Raw genomic sequence first — 26,819 nt, forward strand, 5'->3', positions numbered from 1 at the left:
ATCTGTATATTGTATTGAGTGCCCCGCCCAAAGTCAAGTCTCCTTCCATTGCCATTTATTCCTCTTTTACCCCCTTCTACCCGGCCCCACCCACTTTCCCTCTGGTAATCGCAATACTGTTGTGTCTGCCTATAAGGTGTTTTGTTTGGTTGGTTAGTTGGTTTTGTTTTTTTTCTTAATCCTTTCACCTAATTCACCCAATCCCCCATCACCACCACCTTGACAACTGTCAGTCTGTTGTCTGTATCTATGAGTCTGTTTCTATTTTGTTTGGTTGGTTCTTTAGTTTCCACAAAGAAGTGAAATCATAGTACAGTTTTGACTGCTGATGGTAATTCTGAGCTAACTCACATCATCCCATCGTACTTAGTGCTCCCCACTTTGTGATGCTGCCATCATCCCCTCACAGAATTGTCTGTATTTTTGTTCAGGATCACCACTACTTCAACTTCCAGTTGGGGTAGGAGACTTCTCATACCCCTAAAAGAGCCCAAATCACAATCACACATCCCTGTCCCCATAAAGTGTTCAGTCTCTGACAGCTCAGGATGCACGGCAGGGGATCCAGGGAACATCCCATGGCCCCATTGACCTCCATCCGACAACTACCAGAACTAGTTACCTAGAAGTAACTAGGTGAGGGGTAACATGATGAGGAGCACCCTAAGCCTCCACAGTTGGGTTACAGAAACCACAGGAAGAGCTATCATACTGCCCAACACGTAAGTGTTATAAAAGGTGGGTTGGGATGAGCGGGGTTGCCTGACCTAGGCTCCTTTTACTCATTAAAATGAGTTCTTCCATTTGATTAGCAAGGCCCAGATTCTTAACTCTCTCTACCACCCTAACAAGTCAAGCTGGAAAGTGCTTGCGAATCCATTTCTTCTTCCCTTTGGTAAGGAGATGCAGACTTGAGTTTTTACTTCAGCTTTCCATGGACAGCTAACATCTTGAGCTGTTTCTATACTGGGAAAGGGGTGATGTTGGCTTTGATTTCCTGCCCCATGATTCGTGACGTTCCCCAAGAAAATGTGTGAATATTCACAACTGACAAATTAGGGCATATATAAAATCCTTGCCCATGTGTGCTTCATACTTTCCTCTCCTCTGCAAATGGGAGCTGTCAAAAACAAATTAAGTAATTAAATAATGTTGCTGCAGCTGTGTGTATCCTTCATTACATTATATGACTGTAGCTAAAGGATGGCTCTCTCCTGCCTAGCTGTTAAAATATTTATAATGGAAGGTGTGTTGTCAGGGCATGTTCCACTGCTGCCAGAAAAAACAAAAAGTAAATGAAAATGACGTTGATGGCATGGCACGACTGTACGGATCGTGTGTGTGTGTGCATTACATGCTCTGCTGTAAAACTTACTCTGGTTACCTGGTTTTTCAAATTAATTTTAAAAAGCCATAAAAATGGAAACAGAGGGTTTGTCAATTTTCTAATGACTCAATAAATAAAATATCCTTAGAACAAACAGTAGGATTTACTGACCACAGTTTATAATTTCTTTTAAAAATTAGCACTCTCCATTGAAAGACATTGTATAAATAAATAACAAGTATTTATCCAAGAAAATAACATCTTTAAGGCCTAATGATCCTCCAAGGTGAATGTTTGGTTACTTTTTGTTGTTTGACTATATGGATATATATACGGAAGAAAAGAGTAAAAAATGGAAAAGGAATTAAAAATAGTTGATCATTCTAGAATATCTTGCTTTAAAAGTCCTGAATTAGCCTTTGGACACCGGTATCTTCAAAAATCCTTAGTTTCAGCATTCTTAGTAAGAATGAGGGAAGAAAACTTACCATTTCAAAGTTTGTGCCTACTTTCTTAGGGAAAGTTCTCCATCTTGAAGGGGGTCATTTTCAACAAATTGGATTTTCACAACTCTAAGAATACATGTGTTTAATGGAAATACCAGGCAAAAGCATCTGAATAAAAGAGAAGTTGTGATATGTGTATTATATCTTAACTTTATATTACATTTTTAAGATAATATAGCTTATTTAAAAACATACCATATTTAGAATGTTAGAGCTTCACCTGGAAGCAACAAAAAGGCCAAACAAAGAATTAAAGGATAAGAAAGAAACACAAAGATAAACCAAGAAACACGCCGGAACCAAATGAATATAAACAAAACAATCTCTAAGACCAATAGGACAGTCAAGAACAGGAATTTCTTTGTTATTATGGACGAATCACTTTCTCATTATAAACATTTAGAAGTAATAAGTAAAACATATCCAAATCAACAACAAAAATTAACACATACACATGCTAGAAGAGAAAATCCCCATGTGCCAGATAAACGGAAATCAAGGCCAGAGTAGAGAGCTGACCCAAAAGGCATTTCTACCTTAATCACAGGGACTAGAAGTTCAGGACTAGGTTCTAATGACTCTGTGAGGACAGAACATAGAGTGTCTGCAAAGGGCCAAAAGGCTGTAATTATATACCCCATGTAAAGCATGGAGCCATGAAAAACTGTGTCCTCCATGAAAAGACTAAAATACTCTTCATATCTGACTTTGAAAGCAGTTAGCAAGTTTGCCATCTCTCCAGGGCTTTGGGTTAAAAATAAATCCCCTGTGAGAAATCAAAATTTCAGGTACCCATTACACATGGGTGTAGGGTTTAAATGTGTAACACACACATGATTAAGGTACCACAAACATGCAGTTGATATAAAAAGTGTTCTAAAGCACTTTTAGCATTCAAGAAAATGTGAAATCACTCTTTGGAAATATTTAAAAGGAGGGAGAAGCAAGGATTTAAGAAACTCCCAAGGGGTCAGGAGATGGGATAGGGGAGCCCCATTGTTGAAATCATTTATAAACCCAATGAGAAATTAAGACATTGTGAGGGAGATTCAGAAAATTCAATCAACAGGAAAAATGTCATGCCCAAAATCTGGATTATACACAGTATGAAAAAGACTACAAGTAAACTTATTTAAAATTGTTGAATAGGGCTTCCAGTCAAGATGGTGAAGCAGGTAAATGTGGTACTTGAATCCTCCCACAACCACATCAAAATTACAACTAAACGACAAAACCACCATCATTCAGAACCACCTGAAACCTATCTGAATGGAAGTCCTACAACTAAGGATATAAAGAAGCAGCAACATGGAGACTGGTAGGAGGGGAAGAGACATGGAACAGGTTGGTCCCACGCCCAAGTGTGGCAGATAAAAATCGTGAAAGATATCTAGGGGGTAGAGGTCCCCCTTGAAGAACAATGGGTGCCACCCTCACACCAGGCCCCCTAGCCCATTCCACTACCGGGAAGTAAAGTCCCCATGACTTCTGGTTGTAAAAACCAGTGGGGATTGTGGCTGAGTAAGACAGAGGGCAGCTGGAGTCCCCAGGTCTTCCTCTTCAAGGACCCACACACGGACTTACTCAGACTCACTCGCTTTGAGCTCTAGCACTGGGGCAGCAGTTCAAAGGGTGCTGGGAACATATAGGGAGGAACTGAATTGTCTGGCATCAAGGTGAGAGGTGGAGGGGCAGCTTTCTCCCAGACAGAAGTACTGGCAGAGACCATTGTTCCTTTTCTGAGCCCTCCCCTCACAGAGGAAACAGGCAAGGGCAATATTCAACCTGGCTATCACTATTCACCACACCCCGCTGATTCCCTGAGACCCTGCCCCACCCAACTTGTGGGCCCACACAAGTTGTTTCCAGTGGCTTTTCCATATGCTTGACTGATGCTTCTGACTTCCCTAAAATATCTCAAACAAGCAGCGTCTGGCCTCTGCATGCCTGTACCATCTTGTTAAGTGGTCCTGGGCCCAACACTAGCTGCAGCCAACCTTGATTCACAGCTTGACCCCTATGGGCATCTCCACACCCACCACAAGTTGCAGCCATCTGCAGATCACTTTGTAGCTCATGCCGGGTGACCCCAGGCAGAGCATAGGCAGCAGCTGACCTTGGCCTGTACCTCCCAGGAGGCACCAGAGCCAGCACACCCAGCGGGCAGCCTCAGACCATGCACCACCCAACCACCTCCACAAGCAACAGACTCAAGGGTGGGCTCAGCAGGCCCCAGAGCCCCACTGAAGTCAGTCCTGCTCCATCGGGTCAGCCCCTACACAGCTGACCCTCCACAGTGGTTGGTGGTTGCAACCAATTCTTTGAACCAATAGGCCTGGGAGTAAATCCATCCCATTGACACACCAACAGCAATCAAGGCTCAACTACAACAGGAGTGTGTACACTACTGGAGGGGGCACCTGCAGTGCCCAGCTCAGGTGAATGGGGAGGCTGTGCCACTGGATCCTCCATAAGGCCACTCTACCAAGCCTGGGAGACGTAGCAGCTCTATCTAATACATAGGGGGGAAAAACAGAGGGAAGCTGTTAAAATGGGGAGACAAAGAAACATGTCCCAAGTGAAAGAACAGAACAAAGCTCCAGAAAAATAACTAAACGAAATGCAGACAAGCAACCTACTAGATGCAGAGTTCAAAACACTGGTTTTAAGGATGCTCAGTGAACTTAGGGGAAGAGTAGATGAACTTTGTGAGAACTTCAACAAAGAGATACGAAACATAAAAATGGCACTAGAAACCATAAAAAAGAACCAGTCAGAAATGAAGAAAACATTACAGGGAATCAAAGGTGGGAGGGAGGGGGGAGGGAGGGAGGAAGGAAGGGGGGTGCAGAAAGAAGCAAGTATAACAATTTAGACAAAGAATCTTTAAGACCAAAAAAATCATTATTACAGATTAAGGGGGTCATTATTTAATGATAAAAAGAGCAGTACACCAAGAAAATATACTTGCTTTAAATCTGTATGCACTTATCCCTATAGCCACAAATCATATTAAATAAATATTGACTTAAATTAAGGCTACATTTTGACTTCTTCTGTGTTTACTAAAATATTTTCCACTAGGAATTAGCTCCTAATTAAGTATTAACTTGTTCATTTTTTTTAAATTGGTGACTATTATGTTCCAAGTTAGAAATTAATAGTGAATAAAATTAAGTCCCTGTCCTCCTGTAGCTTACATTACAGCGGGCAGAATATATTTATTTCAAACTAAATTTTGAAAACACATGTCTCATATATGACAAATTACACTAGTATTTGAAATAATATGCAGTACTCAAACTACTTATTCAGTCGTATTGCCCAATGCCTAAGTGGTTCTGATAATAAATTAGCTATTGTTTAAGAGATTTGTTAATGTTTTAAAGGCTCCACTTTGTTCAATGGGCCATGTTTGTCCACATATATATTTGTTTCTCATTTTTATTGAACATGATTATAGAGCTGATGCCCCACAGAATGAAATAATAAAAGACATTAAGAATTGCCTAATGTTAAACATACAAAATCTCAAAAGAATGAGATTTTGCTGCCAAAGTACACATGTGACCAATTAATAATGATTATAAAAATAATTATTTTGAAAGTACTGGCTTGGTACATGAGAAATGTAACTGAAAATTCACCACGGTTCCATGATTTATGAAGTATAAATAGCAACACAGCAATTTAGCTCACTTTTTCATTATTTGCTTTACTCTCCTAATGTAAAAAGCATAGATTCACTTACAGTTCTTCTTTGTACATACATGTTGCCATTGAGTCATATGTTAAGATGATATAAACATGTAAATAGTTAAATCTTCATGAAGTGTATCTTTTTCATTAACTGGCAAAGTCTACATAAAATGTTCCAAAAGAACAAATTACGACAAAAATTTTTAAATATGGTCAGAACATAGTTGGCACAAGCTACCAAAAAATATATAGTCAGGTAGCAAGTGATATTTAATTTATATCCTGAAATGTTTACAAAACTATTAAGTATTAATGATGAATGATAAGACTGCATTTACAATTTCTGCTATAAATTTCTGCTATAAATAACATGCACAATTTTAGCCAATATAAACACAATTCTAACAATGAGAATTTTAAAAAAGTCTAGGAATTACATCTGGTCCCCTAAAAAGGTCAACCTGATACCAAAAATAAGTTTCCATATGTTTAGAAAGTTCACCTAGAATAAAAATAAAAGTTTCAAATTAACCTGCTATTCAATGGAGTCCCATTTTGATGTATAGATGATAGTATGTCATATCTGGACAAGTATATCAGTGGTCATTTCTAAAAATTTATGGTTTCCTCATCAGCGGAGAGGGTCAAGTAACTGGAAGTTACATCCAAAAATTCTATTTCCCCAGAAAGTCTGGCATTTGATTGGAAGAAGCTTTCCTTGGGGTTTAATTTTCTGGTAATCATGGCCCTGAAAAGGACTCCCATTGCTTTTGCCCATTTTATCCAACCAAGTCCAACCAGAATCTCTGTCCATATGTTACTTTATTTGCCAACAACTCTGGGGGAGGGGAGGGGAGAAATATGCCAAATCTGCCTTTACCTAAAGTTTTCTGTGCATTCCTAGAGTCACTGACATTCCACTCTCATGTGCAGGGAGAGATTGGCCGCAAAGGCCTGGAAAACCAAGGTGGAGAAGGTGACCAAAGATCCCTGCATCAAGCTGAGGCCCCAGAGGCCTGCCCTGTGAGGGTAAAAGAGAACTGACCTTTCCCACAGGAGGAAGACGGGGAGGCATGTGAACTTGCCTATTCCATCCTTGATGCTAAAGGGAAAGGAAAGAAGGAAAAATCTCCTCTGAGGAGCAATACCCACCAGGTGGCCCTCACTAGGGTTTGGGGTACCAATTCATAGTGCTCGGATAGCCCAAAGAACCTTAAATGGAGAAGTTAGCTTAAAATAGTTGCAGAATGACTTATTAGAGAAAATAAAGAAGAGATGATATTTAAAGACATGTGGGTGAGATTCTGCAGAATTTCTGAAAGATACTAGCCCTCAGACCATGGCACTCAATGAAACTCAGACAAATATATACTAGACATATCACAGTGAATCTAAAGAATGGCAGAAATGAAAAGAACTTTTAAAAACAGCCAAGGAGGGAAGATATATTATCAACAAAGAAATAGCACTGAGACTGATGGCTGATTTCACAATATCCGTCCACTGGAAGCCAGAAGACAACACACTGAAAAAAAGAAAATAACCAGAACCTAGAATTCTAGTTTCAGCAAATACTCCTTTCCAATAATAATGGTAGGTGGTGAGTTCACCATAAAATTCTTTCAACTTTGCTATATATTTAAAAACCTTCAAATCAGCTATTGAAAGAATGCTTTTCAAGAGTAAGGTATAATTGGGACATTGTCAGATAAACTAAAGCATTGCTTGGACTATACTTCAGGTAGGAGGATTATCTAAGATAGAAAGGATTAGATGTGAAAAAGAAAAGGTCAGCAAAGACACTGCATTAGTAAACAGGCAAGTAAATCTAAACAAATTTACTGTCTAAAACAATAATAATCATCTAGTTTGTGGCAGAAAACATTCTAAATATAAAATACAACTGCAATCATGTATAAGGGGGAAGGGGAATGAATAGTTTAAGCCTTCTAAGGTCTTTCTGTTTTATCAGGGAATAATAAAGGTATTGATTAGCTTTGGTAGTGACTTAAAGATAGAATATAACTTCCAAACAAAAATCAAATTAGAAAAAAAATTTTAAACAAACAAAAACTAATTCCAAATGATGCCCCCAAAAAAATTTTTTAAAGAAAGGAGGAAGAACTAAAAAAAATATGAGACAAAAGGAAAGTCCATAATAAAACTAAATGAACTAAGTAAAAACAATGAAAACAAAACTAAATTTAAAAAAAATAAAGTCAGGTTATGCAGTTTGTAAGAGATGCACCTAAAAGGACATATAATGGTTGGAAAACATCAAAATACATATTTTATATATATATACATATATATATATACACTAAGGCCCGGTCAGGTGTGGCTCAGCGGTTAAGCATCGACCTAGGATCCAGGAGATCTCGGTTTGATTCCCGGTCAGGGCACATGCCCGGTTTGGGGGCTCTATCCCCTGTCGGGGGGTGTGCAGGAGGCAGCCAATCAGTGACTCTCTCCTCATTGATATTTCTATCTCTCTCTCTCCCTCTCCCTTCCTCTCTCTGAAATCAATAAAGATATATTTAAATATATATATACACACACACATAACACTAAGAATATATCTAAAAAACAAAAGCTAAAGTAGCCGTACAATCATCAGATAAAATTGTCACTAAGGCAACAAGACTTGCATTTCCAAGAGTAGAATGGTGACTCGAACTTCTTTTCAACAAGCTTTGAAACTCCCAGTTCAACAGTAACGACTCTTCAGACAGGGTAACTTTGTTTTATCCTCACTCTCCGTGTAACAGCGTGGACTTCTGTCTTCATTTCTCACTGGCATAAGCCACATCTGGAATCCACACAAAATCTGGTCCCTCATTCCCAGTTCTCCCATCTCTATGACAATAGCCTTACCCTCTGGCCTTCTCTCTCTCTCCAAACTTACTCTACTTCCCCAAACCTTTAAAACTCAATCTTTTCCATCACATCCTGATGTTGGGGATTTGAGAGACAGCAGTCAGTCAGTCCAGTTTCCTTCCTAACCTCTGGACCAATTGCAAAATAAAAGTAAAGCAGGTGGGAGTGCCTTATCCCTTTTAAAGAATAAAATTGCCTTTTCCAAATTCTTATATTTAAGATCTCTTCTGAATACAGCGGCCAAAGACATTTGAATGATTTTGTCACCACAGCTATACTTTAACAATGGCCAACAGTTAGTCTGTCTTACAAAGCAAGTCACATGAGAGTGATTAGTGATTAACTGAGCGGTTGGACTGGAATCCTCCTTCCAAGCACACTGACCTAAAGCAAGCATAGTGCACATGCTGACCTCTTAGGGGGAAAAAAAAAAGAGGCCTAAACCTAACAGTAGGAAAGAGCCAAAAAGAAAAACAACAATGAAAACAGCTCACTTACTTTTGAACCCAGATTGGCCCTGAAAATATTAACATATTACTGGAGTTGGACATTTACCAAAATCTGTCAGACAAAAGGAGAAATAAATTGAATCCCAAATAGCACTAATCTTTTTCTCTTTTTTCAAAAGGGTGGAGGGCAGAATTGCTGATTGGTACTGAATTTCTGTATCTTTTTTCTCTAAGACACTTTTAGCCAAATGAGAAAGATCTCGACTCCTATGTAGAAAATTCTTTTCAGCCACAGGTATTAATGCACATTTTAGCTGGAGAAAGAAGACATAAACAAAGAAAAATATTACATAAAAAAGAGAGATTTAAACACCTGCTTAAGAAATACAGGAGATATCAGAAGACCTAAAGCTAATGTCAAAAGAACTGTATTCCAAAGAAATGCTGAAAAAGATGGCCTGATAATATTACACTAAAGCATTGGTTTCCAGACCAAAAGATAAGCAAAAGCAAAGCAAAGAGCCCTCACATAAGCCTAACTGAACTGGTAACTGGAGAATACACATAAACTGAACTGGTAACTGGAGAATACGTGGAGAAAGGACAAGCAAAACACCGCATAAACTGACAGTTGCAGAAAGAGGTGGAGGTGATGAGCTGCCTCATTCCCTCAGCCCACAGCCCTGTAGCTAAGGAAGAATCACACTGTGGGAGTGAGTCAGGCAGACAGGAGAGAACAGGAGGCATCTTATCTCTGCTAAGTCAGCTGTGGAGATGGCTGAGAACAGACTTTGGAGACTGGAATGGGAGCTGATGAGACAGGGAGGAAAAATGCATCCCAGCTCCCACTCTGCAGCCACATCAAAGGTTTCAGGGATTAGTGAAAATGCCCAACGCACTGCGCAAGCAATTCTGGATATCCAGAATCTAAACCAGTTGATGAGTTTATTCAGGCCAGTGTTTTGTGGACTTGATACAAAATTCACATGATTTTTTGTCTGGGAAGCAAAACAAAAGAATAGTCTTTATGCAGCACCCTCTTCAACATTTCCCAAGAATGGTAAAGCAATTCTATAACTCTGCTAATTCCTTAACATAAAATCATGATTGTCAAAACCAAATTGTAGTCCCAGAATCCTTTCTTTCTAGGTAAAATCAAGTCTTGGTTATCTAGGCTATTTAAGTAGTATCTAGTCAATGCACTTATTTGCAACCCTAGAGATCGAAGTGTAGGTGCACTGCTCCCTCTACTGGCTTTGCAACTGCAGTTAAGGATGAGTTCAGAACTCTCAGCCCTTTAGCTAGATTCCTTTCTCCAATGACCAAAAAAACCTTACCTTACTGAAGCCAATTGTTACTCAGATGACTTAATGTCTTAAGATCATCAGCTTGTTAATTCCTGCAAAATGAATAGATTTCATAAATATGAAATCAGTTTTGCAAACAGACACATCTATAGAGAGAGAATGGGAATTAGTAGTTGTCCGGGGCCCAGAGTCATCAGTGGGAAACAGAAAATGACCACTAATGGGTATAGGATTTCCTTCCAGGTGATGAAAATGTTCTAAATTAGACAGTGAATTTGCTTAAAACCACTGAACTGTAGAATTTAAAGGGTAAATTTTATGGTATATGAATTATATTTCAATAAAGCTACCATTTTTAAAAATCCAGTCTATTCCTGGGAAATTGGGATAGCATAATATTTTAACATTTTTCTTTTTAACCCTCACAATCTATAACAAGATCCCTTTTACATAGAATGCCAAAAAATATATGTATATGTAGATGAGTGCATATTACTTTGCATTGTTCACAAATTGCCCCAAATATTAGCTGAAGTTTCTCCAGTGGTTCCAAACTCCTTGAGTAAAAAGCTCATGTCTTATATTTTGTAAACATCCATCACTATTAGACAGTTCATTGCGATTAGATTGAGCTTGGATATAATCACATCCATGGAGGGTAGAAAAGCTCAGTACCTTGATAACCTGTGCTTCATGATAGTTCAGGAGGCAGCGCTGTACAGTGGTTAAAGGGGAGGACTCTGGAGTCAGACTAAGTTTAAATCCAACATCTACGACTTAGTATGAGCCTGGATGAATAACTTAAGCTCTGTGAGCCTTGGTTTCCTCATTTGCAAAGACAGGATTAATAATAGTTAACCACCTTCTAGGGCTGTGTGAAGCTTAAATGAGGTAAGATGTGTAAAGCACTTACATGGCCTGTGGTAAGTGCTTATTATCCATTCGTTGAGCACTGATTTTCATTCCCTGCCCTCATAAGATGGAAGTAGGAAACATGTAATCAAATCAGTGCAGTAAAGTGCTCTCATGCCCTGACAGACACCCAAAGAGCACAAAAGGGATTCCCAAGGGATGAGAGGCCATGTGTGCATGTGGGATGGGGCAGGGGCATGGGATATCAGGAATGGTTTTCACAAAAGCACCACTAGAAGAGAGCACTTAATTTAATTTTTTATAAAGTACTCATTCCCCGGGTTGAGGGAAATTGGGAAACAGGACATTCCAAATGGAGGAGGTAATATGAGGAAAGCATCATTTGTTCAAGGAGCTCTGATTAGCTCAGCGTGACAGGAAGGCACCCAAGGCGGAAGGCGGTCACGGGACAGGCTAGCGAGGCCGGAGCCAGATCGCAGGAGGCCTCGTCTTCCCCTTTCCGGAGGCCACACTGAGCCTCCCCGCACACGCGAATCCCCCGCCCCTCTCCAGCAGAGGCCTTTTCTTTGGTTAGTTTTGTTTCCAAAAACCATAGAGCAAAACAGAGGAAAGGGCCGAACCTTTGAGACTGCCCGACTCCTTCGAAAGTGTTCTAGTAATTTCAACGCTAAACGCCAGACATTCATCGGTCAGTCATCGCCGAGCGCTCAGAGGCTGCAGGACAGCGAGCAGGAACGACGAGCGTCCGGGTAAAAGCCTCGGCGCCGGCGTCCCCGCGCGCTCCCGGCATGCACTGCTCCCGCCGCCCTGCGAACGGAAGGGCTGGCGCAAGATGGCAGCCCCCGGAGCAGCGCCCTCAGTTACCCGCGACGAGCATCTGGGCACAGGCCCTCATCATAGGTGATTATGGCCACGGGTTAATCTAGCGGTTCCTCCTAATTAATAGCCTGGAGGCTTGGAGAAGCCAGGAGTGACCACAACACTCCGAGCTTTTGGAAAAGCCCAGCTGGCTGCGTGTCAGCCTTCCGTTAGAACAAACCTCGGTGTGTTGTTCAACCGCATCACCCTTTCCTGGAATCCAGCCCTTTGGCTGACACTCTTCTGTGGAGACAGAGTGTCCCTCTTGTGGCTCCAAAATACCACTTAGGCTTTTCTTCTGCCTCAGCATTCTTCAGCTTCTTCCAATCCGTTCTTCTCTTGGAAATACGCGCAGTCCTTCCTCGCTCATTCAGTTTATTTTCTCCACGGTTGGTTTATTTTTTTTTAATGTTCCTTCAAAAGACCTGATATCAGGCCCTTTCTTTCCCTGTTCTTGATTTCTCCGTTTCTCTCTTTCCTTCTGCCTTCCTCCCTCTTTTCCCCACTCCGTTTTTCTTTCTAATTGACCTCAGACAAAAGGAAATAGATTAGTCATACTATGTTTCATGACACTCCCAGCAGGTTCCATGCATGGCCCTCTTTGATTTGGTTCATGTTTTTTTTCTAACTACTTGTTTTTAATAATGTGATAAGAACCACTGACTCTGACAACTATTGAAACAAAAGGTGCGGGAGGGTCACAACGATATCCTACAGCAAACCCCTGGTAGCCCAAGACCCCGCACCCTGGCTGCCCCCGCTCGGGGTAGTTACAGTGCTGAATCCTGGCCATCGTTCCTTCCTTTCTTTTTATACAGATTAATTGTGTCTATATGTAGTTCTAAAGAATTATTTTTACTCTTTTTTAAGTTTACGGAAAGGTTAGTGCTTTTACTTTTTTAGCTATATTTTTATTTTTTTTTTTACTTTTTATCTTGAAATAAGTTCAAACTTTTAGAAATGTTTCAAGGATAATACATACAAAGAGCTCTCATTTGGCCTCACCATATATATTATGTACTTATTTATAGAGAGTTACTATTTTCCAAATCATTTGAAAATAGGGTGCATATATCTTGCCTCTTTACCCCTTAATACATCAGTGTGTACTTTCTAAGGATAAGAAAATTCTTACATAACCACAAGTGAGGAAATTTAATATTAATACCATATGTATATGCTTACATCTTATCAATAGTCCATTTTTAAGTTTGTTCAATTGTCCCAATAATATCACTTATAGCAATTTTTTCAGGTCCAGAATCTGGTCCAGAATCACATATTGCATTCGGTTGTTGTGTCTCTTTAGTCTTCTTTAATCTGAAATATTTCTTCAGCCTTATTTTTCACCTCATTACCCTAACATTCATGTAATATTTTACCAGTCTTCCTCAGTTTAGGTTCTCCCAATGCTTGCTTTTGATTGCATCAAGGTTATACATTTTTGGCAAGAATACCACAGAAGTGATACTATGTGCTGTGTCCTTAGTAAATCACACCCAGAGGCATATTATTAGTGACATTATCTTTGGTCCCTTGGTTACAGTGCTGCCCATTTTCTCCAGACTATATGTTTGCATATATTTTGGGGGGGATTACTATTTTACTTGATATTACATTGCTAAGATTTATCTGTATTGTTGCATCTCACCTCTCTCTACCCTGTCCCCATTTCTCTTTTTCTCTCCCACACCCACCCACACACACAAACACAAATTTTCTTATCTTTTTTTCTTCCCTGTCTCATTTTCCAGCCACATTCTTACTTGAAATCAATTTGGAAGTATGCAACTCCTTGTTCCATTACTACAGACTAAATCCCCAAAGATTTGTATATAACATGCCAAAAATATGTGTTGTCAAAAATACATACCAAAATACAGTACATACCAAAAAAATATAAAAGGGATCCTTCACTGGTCACTCACTCAAACAACAAACCTGTCAACATTTATTAACTGAGTAACTTATTTTCCTAGCACCATGATTGACTAGATGTGAACATATGTAGTATGAAACTACAAAAGGCTTAGAAGCCTGGTGCTTCCCCCAACCAGCAGTGTAGCCATGGACTCCTTTCTCATGATTCAAGACACAGCTCAAATTTTATCTCCTCTGTAAAGCTACCCCTGCCTGCTCCTACCCTAAGCACCTAACTGAATACCTACTGTTTTACAAGCACGGTATTAGATGCTTTCTTCACAGTAGTTCTGGAACGTAGGTGTTACCATCCTCGTTTCTTCAATGAGTAGACAGAGACCCAAATTTTTAAAGGACTTTGATATAGTCACACAGATGTTTCAGGGCAGAGCCAGAATTGGTGCTCAGGCCTGAATTCAAAGTTGATTAGTCCTCTCACTATTCAACAATGAGTCGTAGGAGAGTTAGTGCTTTTTCTTTAAAACTCTGATAACATCTTGCTTATAGCTCAATTTCAGTGGTTATCACCTAAGACTGATTTTGACTATTGGAGCATAAGAATTAAGTAGTACTCATCTTTGAGTCCCCAGAAGTCAGCAAAGTAACTGCAAAGACAGTTCTCATTATTCAGAGATTCCATATTTGAGAATTTGCTAAACTTTGTCACCCCAAAATCAACGTTAGGGGCACTTTTGTGGATGTGAGCATGTGCAGAGGATGAAAATTTTGAGTCACCCAATTCACCCAAGCTGAGGTCCAACAAGGCAATACTCGCCTTCTTGTTTCAGCTCCTATACTATAAAAAAGCATCCTTTCTGTGGCATATTTACTGCCATGTTTTTCACAACCTTGTGCTTTTTTTGGTGATTTCACTGTTTGAAATGACTGCCAAAACCCTTGTACGCTGTTGGTGGAATTGTAAACTGGTGTAGCCACTATGGAAAACAGTATGGAGGTTCCTCAAAAAATAAGTATAGAACTACCAGGTGGCCCAACAATTCCTGTTCTAGGTATTTATGTGAAAACACTTAATTTGAAAAGATGTATGCACCGTATGTTCACTGCAGCATTTACAATAACCAAGATATGAGAACAACCTAAGTGTCCGACAACAGATGAGTGGCTAAAGCCGCTGTGGAATATACACAATGGATGCCACTTAGCCGTAAAAAGGATGGAATGTTGCCATTTCAGACAACATGGATGGGCCTTTAGAGGATTGTGCTAAGCGCAGTCAGTCAGGTGAAAAAGAACAAAAACCATATCATTTCACTCATATGTGGAACATAAAACAAAAAAGAAACAAAAATAAATTCATAGATACAAACAGCAGATTGGTGGTTATGAGAGGAGATGAGGAGTAGGTGGGAGGGTAAAGTGGCTAAAAGGGGTCATAGTATGGTGAGAGATGAAAACTAGACTTCTGGTGGTGTGTACACTATAGTATATAGAGATCAAATTATAAAGTTGTACCTGAAAGTTATATAATGTTATTAACCAATGTTATCTCAATTTAAAAAAAAGTTTCGTTAAATAAATAAAATGACTCCCAAGCATTGTTCTGAAGTGCTGACTAGTGTTCCTAAGTGCAAGAAGGCTATGATGTGCCTTTCAGAGAAAATAGGTGCATTAGATAAGTTTCAGCCTGAGTTACAGTGCTGTTGGCCGTGAGTTCAATGTGAATAATTCATTACTACATATTAAGTAAGGTGTCCTTAAACAAAACCGTACCTAAAACAAAGCTGTGTGCTGATTGGTTTACAAAAACACTGTGACCACAGACTGGCAGGAACCAAACCCTGTATTTTCCCCTAGGCGCAGTGTTTCAGTATTGCTAAGGCTGTGTTCCCACTGACTTTGTAGAGCATAACTGTGAATGAGAAGAAGCAACTTAGCCCGTGGTGAAGAAGTGTGTGATGAACAAATGAAGAACAGAAGACATCTGGTTGGGAAAATGACATTAACAAATGAAAAGCTGCTTCGTGAACCCACATGAAGGAAACATATACAAATAGAATTTTATATTGATATAACAAAGAGGTGCCAGATTATTATGTAGTACAGGCAGAAATAGATTGTCTATGATAAGGAAAACATACAAAACGGGGGTAATAAATGTACATTTTTTATTCAGTGGAAAGAAAATGTTCTGTGATAATCTTTCCAAAAGAATGAACACTTATGCAAATTCATCATATCTGGCTGCCCTGAATTTAACACTCCATAATTAATAACTTTGCTCTTTGTATCTCATTGAGCACATTAAAAATCCTCATGTCTTATATTTGCAAAAATATAATAGTACCACATTTTTTAACCAAAGGAGTTTTCAAGGGCTCTCACAACTCTTTTCCAAATTTTTTATTATTAAATAACATTATTATGTCTACATTTAAAGAAAAATGCACTGTAATATTTATCTTTGAGCTCTTCCTAAAGCAAAGAAGAAGAATTTGTTTAACCTTCTGACTTTATAAAGCAGTTTCTACACTGTTGCATGATGGGAGAAGGCCTGACCTGCCAGTTCCTTATCCATATGATTGTGGTAAAAGCAGACATAACATTATGGCTCAAACAGAGCAAAGATGAGCATACAAAGTACATGGTTTAAATAATTCCAGAGCTTTGGGACACAGATCTCTTTTTTCGAGACACGAATCTCATGTAACCATAGTCATGATTGGTGGTGGGGAATTTTAAAAACAGAAATCTCCCCTAAACCCTCCAGACTTAGTTATACCACAGCTAAATCAGGTGATTCCAACACATGATTCACATCCCACAAAAAATGAAATGTTTACAAAAGCAAGGCTCCCAAAGGACAAAGTAGCCTTTTCTCAAAATCAATCCAAATTTTAAGCCAGTCTTTCTATGTTTTGACATAACTACCATGTTTACTGTCCTAAAATAAAAGGTTCATATAAACACACAGTTTTCACATCTAAGTATCAGGATTCTGACCTATATTAAATGCAACTTTGCTTTAGTAGATTAGGTCATGAATCAAGTCTACTACTATAGTGATGTGTACACACACATAATATTTTATTATGGAAATTTTCTACCATACACAAAAAATGGTAGAAGAAATAGTATAACAAACTCCCATGTACCAATCACCCAGCTTCAAGATTATTAGAGATGTTAGAGATTATGTTTTCAAATACAAAGAAAAGATTATACACCATCCTACCTTGTCCTGCCTACACCTACAGCAAGCAATACCACCACCACCTACACTAAATGCTTTGCAGAATATAAGCTGTTTGACCTGCAAACGTATTTAATTTCAACCTGAAATGACCAGGGCTAATAGCTTCATAAAGCAATTTTCCTAACTCCCTTATATAATGAAATCTATGCTAAAAACTCATGTTTACTATTTAAAAGTCTAATTCTCAGAAAATAAATCTTATTTTACTATTATAAAGCTATACATTTTCCTTTTGTAAAATTAGTAAATGCAATCACATAAATTTGCATATAAATGGATACTTTATGAAATAATTGTTCATTTTCTTTATTGTGATAATGCTATTTGGTTAAGTAGGAATATTACTTTATTTTTATGAGATACATAATGAATTATTTGAGGGAGAAATGCTATAATGTCTGTAATTTGCTATCAAATGGTTCAGCAAAATTGTGTGTATGTGTGTGTCTCCTAGGTTGGCAAACTGATGTTTCTCTGTCTGTCTTTCCCCAGAATCAATTAAAAAAAAAAAAAAACCAGATGGGCCAGGTTTGGCCTTGGCCATAGTTGGCCACCTCCCAATGTAAACGGATGGATGGATGGATGGATGGATGGAGATAGATATAGATGATAGATAGATGATAGAGTGAGCAAATACAGGAAAGCATTAACAATTGTGGAATCTAAGTAAAGAACATGGAAGTTCATCATATTAGTCTATCAAATTGTCTTTATGTTTGAAGATACTCATAATAAAATGTTGGGGGATGCCCAGCCGGGCATGGCTCAGCGGTTGAGCGTCGACCTAGGATCCAGGCGATCGGGGTTCGATTCCTGGTCAGGGCACATGCCCAGGTTGCGGGCTCGATCAATGGCTCTCATCATTGATGTTTCTATCTCTCTCTCTCCCTCTCCTTTCCTCTCTCTAAAATCAATAAAGATATATTTTTTTTAAAAAATGTTGGGGGAAATGAAGATCCATAAAAATACAATGAAAATAAATATCTTCCATAATAGAAGCATCTAGAGATTAACACCATTAATATCTTGCTATTTTAGCAAGATGTTACCTAAATAAGTAGCTTTTTTTTTAATAGGAAAGAGGAAGGGAGAAGGAGAGAGAGAGAGAAACATCCAAGAGAGAGAAAACATAGATCAGCTGCTTCCTGCACATCGCCCACTGGGGATCCAGCCACTACCCAGGCATGTGCCCTGACCAGGAATCAAACCATCGATCTCCTGTTGCATGGAATGATGCTCAATCCACTGAGCCACATCAGCTAGGCAATAAGTAGCTTTTATTTTTAGTTCCTGGAGTATGTGTTTTTTCCAACTTTCGAGATCCTACTCCCCATAAAGTTTTATAGCTGCCATTTTCATTTCACATTCATTCAGGAGAATTTTCACATCACCATCATACTAATGGGTGCTTAATATTCTATTGAAAATGTGTTTTAAAATGTCTTAACTAGCCCTAGCCAGTTTTGCTCAGTGGTTAGAGCATCAGCCAGCAGATTGAAGGATGCTAGGTTTGATTCTGGCCAAGGGGGTGTATTTCCATTGCAGGCTCAACTGGGAGACAACCAATTGACGTGTCTCTCTCACATCGATATTTCTTTCTCTCCCCCCCTTCCACTCTCTCTGAAAGCAATGGAAAAAATATCCTAGGGTGAAGATTAAATAAATAAAATGTCTTAACTATTTCCCAATTATTGAACATTTGTGTCCAATTTTTCACTCACATAATAAGAATTTAATATGATCTTAATTTACTAATGTATTTCCTCCTTAAGAAAAGGCCCTTGGTGGTCCTGCCGGTGTGGCTCGGTGGTTGATCTTCTACCCATACAAGGAGAGGTTCCCAGTTCAATTTCCAGTCAGGGCACATGCCCTGGTTGTGGGCTCGATCCTCAGGAGGAGGTGTGCAGGGGGCAGCCAACAAATCTCTCTCACATCAATGTTTGTCTCTCTCCCTTCCTCTCTCTCTAAAATCAATAAAAACACTTTTTTTAAATGAAAGAAAAGGCACTTGGTGACAAGTGTAAATAAAGCAATTTTGTTTTGAATATGTGTTTCTTTCATGGGGGAAAAGGAGATGGTAAAAACTGATGGTTAATATTACTGACAAATATTCATATTGTGAAAATCCTTGTAAATTAGTCATATTGAGAGAATAAATTGAGTAATATTAAGAAAACTAAGAAATTTTTTATTTTGGTAAAATGTATGCAACATAAATTTTGCCACTTTAACCATTTTTAAGTGTACGAGTCAATGGCATTAAGTATATTCACAATGTTGTACATTACCACTGTCCATTTCCAGAACTTGCCATCCAAAACAGAAACTCTGTATCCGTTAAATACATTAAACAGTAATTCCCATTACCCCTCCCCCAACCCGTTAACTTCTACTTTCTGTCTTTATGGTTAAACAAAAATATTTGATAATAAATATTGGGCATTAATGATTTTTTTTTTTTTAAATATAGGTTATTGATTTTTTAGAGAGAGGAAGGGAGAAGAGAGAAACATCAATGTGAGAGCCTAGCATCAATTGGCTGCCTCCTGTATGCCCCTTACTGGGGATCAAGCCCACAACCCGGGCATGTGCCCTGACCCAGGAATCAAACCAGCCACCTTTCGGTGCACAGGATGACACCCAACCAACTGAGCCACACCAACCAAGGCTAATGATTATTTTTCTTTTCTTTGTTGACTTGCTGGCCCAAAAGACCAGACCTGATCTGGCCTTGGTACCCATCACCTTCATCTTCTATCTGGATCCCATCCCTCATCCAAGTTACACTGGCTCTTGCCAATCTCTGACTCCTTAGGCACACTCCCTTTTCTGGGAACAGTCTTCCCCACATACACAGGGTCTATACCTTACTTCCTCAGGTATCTATCTGCTCCAATGTCACCTCCTCAGAGAGATCAGCCTACCCTGCCCAACCTATCTAAAGTGAGCATGCCCTGTCACTCTTTATCATAACTACCTACTTTCTCTAACTACTACTCATCACTACCCAACCTAGCATATGTTTATGTGCCTTTATCTGTCTCTCTAGTTAAAAGCAAGCTTCAGGAGGGCAGGGACTTTTTCTGCAATATTCACTGCTGTGACCTTTGTGTTATACGCTTAGTAGCTGTTCAATAGATATCTGTCAAATGATGGAATGAATGAATGCAGGCAGGGGGCCATGAATGAATATTTAAGATTTAGCCTTTATTTGCTAGAAAGATAGAGATCTTACCCAAGACTTCTTACACTTGTGTATTAAGTATACATGTAGTTTTTATTATGCTGCATAATAATTCCCCCTACATATCTATTATGTGTACAAGTTAAGCCACACATTTTTTCTAGTTTCTAATTTTTATTTTGAAAATTTTTAAGCTATGGGAAAGCTACAAGTGTAGTACAATGACTACGATATACCTTCCACCCAGGTTCACCCATTGCTAACAGTTTAATACATTTGCTTTATCTCCCTTCACCATATATTTATTATTTTTATTATTTGAGAATCTTGATAACATTACTCTTAAATTTATTACTAAGGCATTTGAAAAGCTTTGAAGAGCTGACTTCCTCTGGGTTTCCAATTCTTATATTAAATGTCCTCTGAAACATAACAGATCTTGAGTGGCAGGGAAAAGACCAAAATAAAAGACGATAGATAGATGATAGATGATGATAGATGATAGATAGATGATAGATAGATGATAGATAGATAGATAGATAGATAGATAGATGATAGATAGATAGATAATAGATAGATGATAGATAGATGATAGATAGATGATATAGAGCTGTGTAGATAGCTTTATATCTACACAAGAGGTTTTATTGTTGTTGTTAATCTTCACCAGAGAATATTTTTTCCATTGATTTTTATTTTTTTATTTTTTATTTTTTAAATATCTTTATTGATTTCAGAGAGAGGAAGGGAGGAGAGATAGAAACATCCATGATGAGAGAGTCATCATTGATTGGCTGCCTCCTGCAGGCGCCCAACTGGGGATTGAGCCCGCAACCCCAGTATGTGCCCTGACTGGGGATCAAACGACGATCTCCTGGATCCTAGATCGATGTTCAACCATTGAGCCACGCCCAACTGGGCTCCATTGATTTTTAGAGAGAGTAGAAGGGAGGGAGGAGGAGAGACAGAAAGAGAGAAACATCTATGTGAGAGAGACATGTCAATTGGTTGCCTCCCGCATGTGCCCCAAGGGGGGCTGGGAATTGAACCTGCAATTCAAGTGCGTGCCCTTGACCAGGCCAAGACCCTTTGGTGCACAGTCTGACACTCCCACCACTGAACAACACTGGCCAGGACAGCAGGAGCTATTTTTAAGGACATGTTCAAATTAAAAGCTTCATCCTGCCAACTAAAAATTACATTATGTATTAGGAGTTAGATTTAATAGATCTCTAATGCTTTACTTACCCCATAATGACACAACATGCCAGGGGGGGGCGGTTCTGCCCCAGAAATAGTTTGTCAAAATGAGCGTGTACCATGGTGGAGCGTCATATCGTGCCTGCGCTGTAATTTCACTTTCTCTTTATATAGAATTTGCTCTGGCTCCATCCTCATCCCAGCTTTGTGGAAAATTCACCAAAGCTGCTTTACGTGTTTTTCTTTAACTCTACTGCCACCTAGTGTGGAGGAAAAAGAATTCTGTGCTCCATTAAGAAAGAAAAATGAGAACGACAGAAACATCAATGATGAGAGACTTGCCTGTCTCTGAAATAAAGATATCTTTAAAGAGAGAGAAAGTGAGTGTGTATTGCTTACTTATCTGGATTCGAAGCCTGTTTTACTGCAGAATAAACTTTTGAAAACTATACCTACCATGATCTTCTTGTTTTACTTTGGATGAAGTAAAATTTCTAATAAAAAAGATACTTCCCCTGGAGATTATTATGCTAACCGAAATAAGCCAATCAGAGAAAGGCCAACATCACATGATCTCACTTATATGTGGAACCTAATGAACGGAATATACTGACAAGTAAAATAGAACCAGTGGCATAAAAACATGGAACAGACTGATGAACCTCAGAGGGAAGGTGTAGGGGTGAGGGGAGGGGAGAGAGAAATTAACAAAAGAACTTATATGCATATATGCATAACCCATGGACACAGACAATAGGGTGGTGAAAGCCTAGGGCAGGGTGGGAACAGAGTGGATGGGGGGAGAAAAGGGGGGACATCTGTAATACTGTCAACAATAATTTTTTTAAAAGATACTCCAAAAATTAAACTGTACTTCACATTATCCTAAAAACAAGCCCGGTGATAAGGTTTGGTTTTCCCAGGGACCCTATCACAAAGGGTTCCTCCACCAGGGGGGTAGGAGGAGGGGGAGGGGGAGGGAGAGGGGGAGGAAGGAGGGGGAAGGGGGAAGGGGGAAAGGAAAACCAGATTAACAGGAGGAAAACACCATGCAGCAGTAAACACCAGTGGGAGAAACCTAAATGAAGGGTAACTCAAAGCAGCAACTTAGAACTCTAGCTTATATAGCATTCTCAATAAAAAAAAATGAATTTCTAGAAAAATGACAGGACAAAGGAAAGCAGTTTTAGGCTCCCAAGGATTGCAAACTGTGGGAAGGTAAATATATGGGAAGGAACTAATGAAGTGAGGTTTGTTTGCAGATTCCTCTGGTGCCTCCAGGCTAATAAGAGTCTATTTCCAGTCAAAGTAGAAATTACACTCTGCTTTTAGGAACACACACACGGGAGCTTTTCCTGCATTTTCTGCTTTTTAATTGTTTTCAGCTCAGAATTTCTCTGTCAAAGCAGCCCATTTTGGAGTGATATATTCTGTTTTCTTTCACAAAAAAAGGGGCAAAGATAGGATAGAGGACAAGTGTTTCATTGCCCCCAAATTGAATACATTTTGCTTTATACAAAACTCACTTCCCTGATCCTTTGTCACTTTATCCAAGCTGATGAAAATCTCCTGTCACCTACCCATGAACTGGCATGTGAGGAACATTGGAGGAGTATTCCTCTGAAGGCCTTTTTTGCTCTGAAGTTTTGTACTGCTACTACTGTTGCTTCTTTTGCTCTGAAGGCCTTTTTTGCTCTGAAGTTTTGTACTGCTACTACTGTTGCTTCTTTTTCCACTCCTCCCAGAATTCCAGGAACTGAAAAGGTAATAGAAGACTCGAGTGAAAACCAGGATCTAGTGCCGCACAGAATGCTTTGTACAGATAAAAATTTAACAAATAAAAAAAACTAAGGCTTTCTCTCCTGTGCCAGGTGATCCAGGAACTCATCTGACCTGAAGTTTCATCTGTTTATCTGAATTTAGGGTCTGCCTAGACTGGGACATTCCTATGAGGGTGGAAAAAAACACCCGGAGTGACACAGCCCAGGGACACACCACACCAAAAATGATTTTGCAGGAGCTACCCAGTTTGTTTTTACTTATTGAGGCTGCCTGCAAATTCAGGTTTCTCTGGTTCATCTCCTTTGTGTTCGTATTTATTAAAGTGAAATGATCACATCTTCATTTTTTTCATGCCAGGATTAGGGCTCAAAGCTACATTCAGCTGCCTTCATGTCATGTTGTTTTCCAAGTGTCCAGGTTCATCAGAATTCATCTATTTCTCTCAGAATTATTAGCTCATTCTCCCTACCATTTCCCAAGAAGAGGAAGAAAGAAAACTGTGTCCCCACCCCACATAAAAAGCCATTCCTCTCTCTGGTGCATTTTTCAGCTGATATGTCCTAGATTGTTCTAAAAAGAGCAGCAGCATGAAAAAAGATAAGAACAGATGATTCAGAGACTCCCTGACAACTGCACAGCTCATAATTACAAGCACAGGAGTAGGCAGAACATCTGTATTCTGAGTCACTCCATTTTTCTAGAAGGGAGAAGGTCATTAGCCCTCCTTCTGCATAAGCTTTCGTGGTCTATAAAGCAGGCTCCCAAACTGGTCCACAGTGTGCTGTATTTTGAGACTGCAACTGATCCCCTCCCCACTTTCACACAAACTCAGTGTATTTTGAAGTCATCTTAAATATTGATTGCCTGCAGCCAAGAGTTTTAAAGTCCATATTTTGAATAATGACTATGCAAAAGCAAAGTGGTGTGTGTGTGTGTGTGTGTGTTGTGGGGAGAAGGAAGTAAATAATCTTAAAAATCCCAAAATGGTTTCTGATCTTGGTTCTCTCATGACTGGAATGATACAAATTTAGAGATATTGGCTTTTGTGAAAAAAGATCCTAGGAAAAAGAAAAAAGGGAAGCAGATTTTTCTAGAAAACTATAAAAAGTTATTCTGAAAGAGAGCTGGATGAGGCTTTTTGATTGAGTAACAAAAAGATGCTGACAAAAGAAAAGTAAGACATTGACGAGTGAAATCAAGAGCTCACAGCAGTTAAGGCAGAGCCAAGGTCACCAATGTGTTTTTAGGAGTTGCTGTTTCTTCTTGTGTAACTCCTATTTCACTGTTTATACAGAGACATGTCAACATATCTGTTGACTTAACAAAACACAGATTTTCATTCCTCACCCTTCCCTCCCCACCAGCCATGGTAAATAGTCTGACATTTAGGCTCACAGGCTTTGGTGTTGAGTCAGAGGTTCAAATCCTGCTATTCACAGCTGTGTGTCTTAGGACAAGCTTCCTCTTCTAAGTCCCAGTTTCTGCTCCTAGATGATGGGGATCATAGTCTGCCAATCACTGTCAAAGGGTTGTAAGTAATGATGAAATACTGTAGGTAACCGCCACAGGGCAGCTCCTGGCACACAAAACATGCTCAGTGACTGCTGGTATGGAGTGGGGTGGCAGTGTGTTGCTGTTAATTTATCTAAAGAAAGGCTCACACTTATGAATACCTGATACAGAATAAAACCAAAGCTCTCAGGGTATGGGCACTAAAACCTCAAACTCTAAAGTGACAACATCACGTGAAATACTTGTACAAGATAGCTTTCGGTAAAGAAATGCAACAAAGCCCAGCCGGCATGGCTCAGTGGTTGAGCATCGACCTAGGAGCCAGGAGATCGCAGTTCGATTCCCAGTCAGGGCACATGCCCAGGTTGAGGGCTCAATCCCTAGTAAGGGACATGCAGAAGGGAGCTGATAAATGATGATGCTCTCATCACTGATGTTTCTATCTCTTTCTCTCCCTCTCCCTTCCTCTCTCTGAAATCAATAAAGACATATTTTTTAAAAAAAGAAATGCAACAAAGCCTGAAAGGAGAACTGAGGAAGACAGAAATACCCACTTTGAAAACATAGGCACTCTCGAGTGTTTGTGAAAGGAAGATGGCATAGTAAGGTCAGGACTCCCTGAACTGATCCTACATGGTAATTCCAGAAATGCAAATGGCCTGCCCTGAATCTGATTTTGCACAAGTGTCCTCAGAGGAACTCTTGAAGATGTAATCTACCATTTTGTCTGAGGATGGAAATGGGGAGAGAAGGGAGTGTCTGGAAAGTAATTTTAAGAAGGACCTATGATAGGACTGCAGGAGGAGAAACGTGCCTCAGGAAGTCTGGAAAGCTAATCATTATTCACACTTCTCACCCTCCTCCCCACCAGTCTCTCCCCAAATGCCATGGGCTAGGGCACTGGACATCATCCAAACTTGACCAGAAATTATTTCATTCCAACATAACATAATGAAATGTATCCTTCTATTATTTTTAGTAGCTGTTAACTAAAATTATTCTTGCATAAGACCTATCTTGGTTGGGAAAAGACCTGGGTCAGACCACTTGGGGGCAGGAAGACCTATGGGGTCATGGATGTTGGCTGGCACATGGCTTCTGCAAAATCACCGTGTGGGATGAGGTACCTGTAACACTCCTGAAGTAGAAGAGGAAGAAGAGTCAGTAGAGAGAAAGATATCAGAAAAGTCAGTGAAATGATGGGTAGCTGTGTAGTGGTGGAGGAGACAACTCCTCAGATTCTCACCAAAACCTCTAAACCATGAAGGCTTAGGAGTGGGTTGTAAGTATGTGTGGGGTTTGTGTCTGAGTTGACAGGTTACCAAACAGAGAATATACATGCAGAATTAGGAGCTAGAGAGCAATGCAACCAAACATACATCTACTAAAGGCTCAAAATATCATAAGTAGACATGGAAAGGTGAAAATAAAACCTAGAGAAGATGTGGAGGTATGAAAGTGGCCTGACAAGCATAGGAAACTGCCTGTGCTCAAGCATGCATGCAGCCATGCACACCATCACTCATTATCAATATTGGTTCAACTCCTACTATGTGTAAGGCACTGTGCCAGACTGTGGAACACCATGCCCACCATGGTGAGCAAAGCCAGAGTCCTTGCTCTCCCGATACTTTCACACTAGTGGGAGAGACAGACATTGATCAAGTAAGTGCACAAACATTTGTAAAATTGCAATTGTGAGGAGTGCTACGAAGGGGCAAGTGGTATTATGAGAGAATATGACAGAGATTGGCCCTGACAGGGAGATCAGAGTTTCCCAAATAAGTGATGCCTGATCTTAGCACTGAGAGATGAGAAGACGTTAACTGTGTAAAGAAAGAGAAAATCAGCCCAGGAAGGAGAATATGTGTAAAGGCCCTGGATGGCAGGTTTGCGAACTAGAAGAAGGCAGAGTCTGGCTAAGGCAAAGACAGCCTGGGGAGAATGGGCAACATGAAGTTGGAAAGCCCTGGGGAAGGACCAGGGTCCTCAGGGACTATGGACCCCATGATGGAGTTGGTCTTTATCTTAAGAGCAGTAGGAAGTCATGGAAGGGAGATTGACAGGAACCCCCTAAAAAGCTTGAAAATGGTAAATAAGACCCCTGTTTA

At 39.6% G+C, this 26,819-nt stretch overlaps 1 long non-coding RNA gene across 3 annotated transcripts in view; it reads right to left on the reverse strand.

Annotated features, from left to right (window-relative positions):
- The window catches only part of LOC308563618, a 57,659-nt gene that overhangs the window by 27,907 nt on the left and 2,933 nt on the right, over nt 1-26,819 (reverse strand). For 2 of the 3 annotated variants that reach the window (XR_013999796.1, XR_013999798.1), the window contains exon 2: nt 10,196-10,257. This is a non-coding gene — a long non-coding RNA (uncharacterized lncRNA). Of the gene's footprint in view, nt 1-1,815; nt 1,942-10,195; nt 10,258-26,819 lie in introns of all 3 variants that reach the window. The other variant, XR_013999797.1, reaches the window with a different exon arrangement.

This window comes from Miniopterus schreibersii (assembly GCF_964146895.1).
Source record: "Miniopterus schreibersii genome assembly, chromosome: 11".
Lineage (NCBI taxonomy): Eukaryota > Metazoa > Chordata > Mammalia > Chiroptera > Miniopteridae > Miniopterus > Miniopterus schreibersii.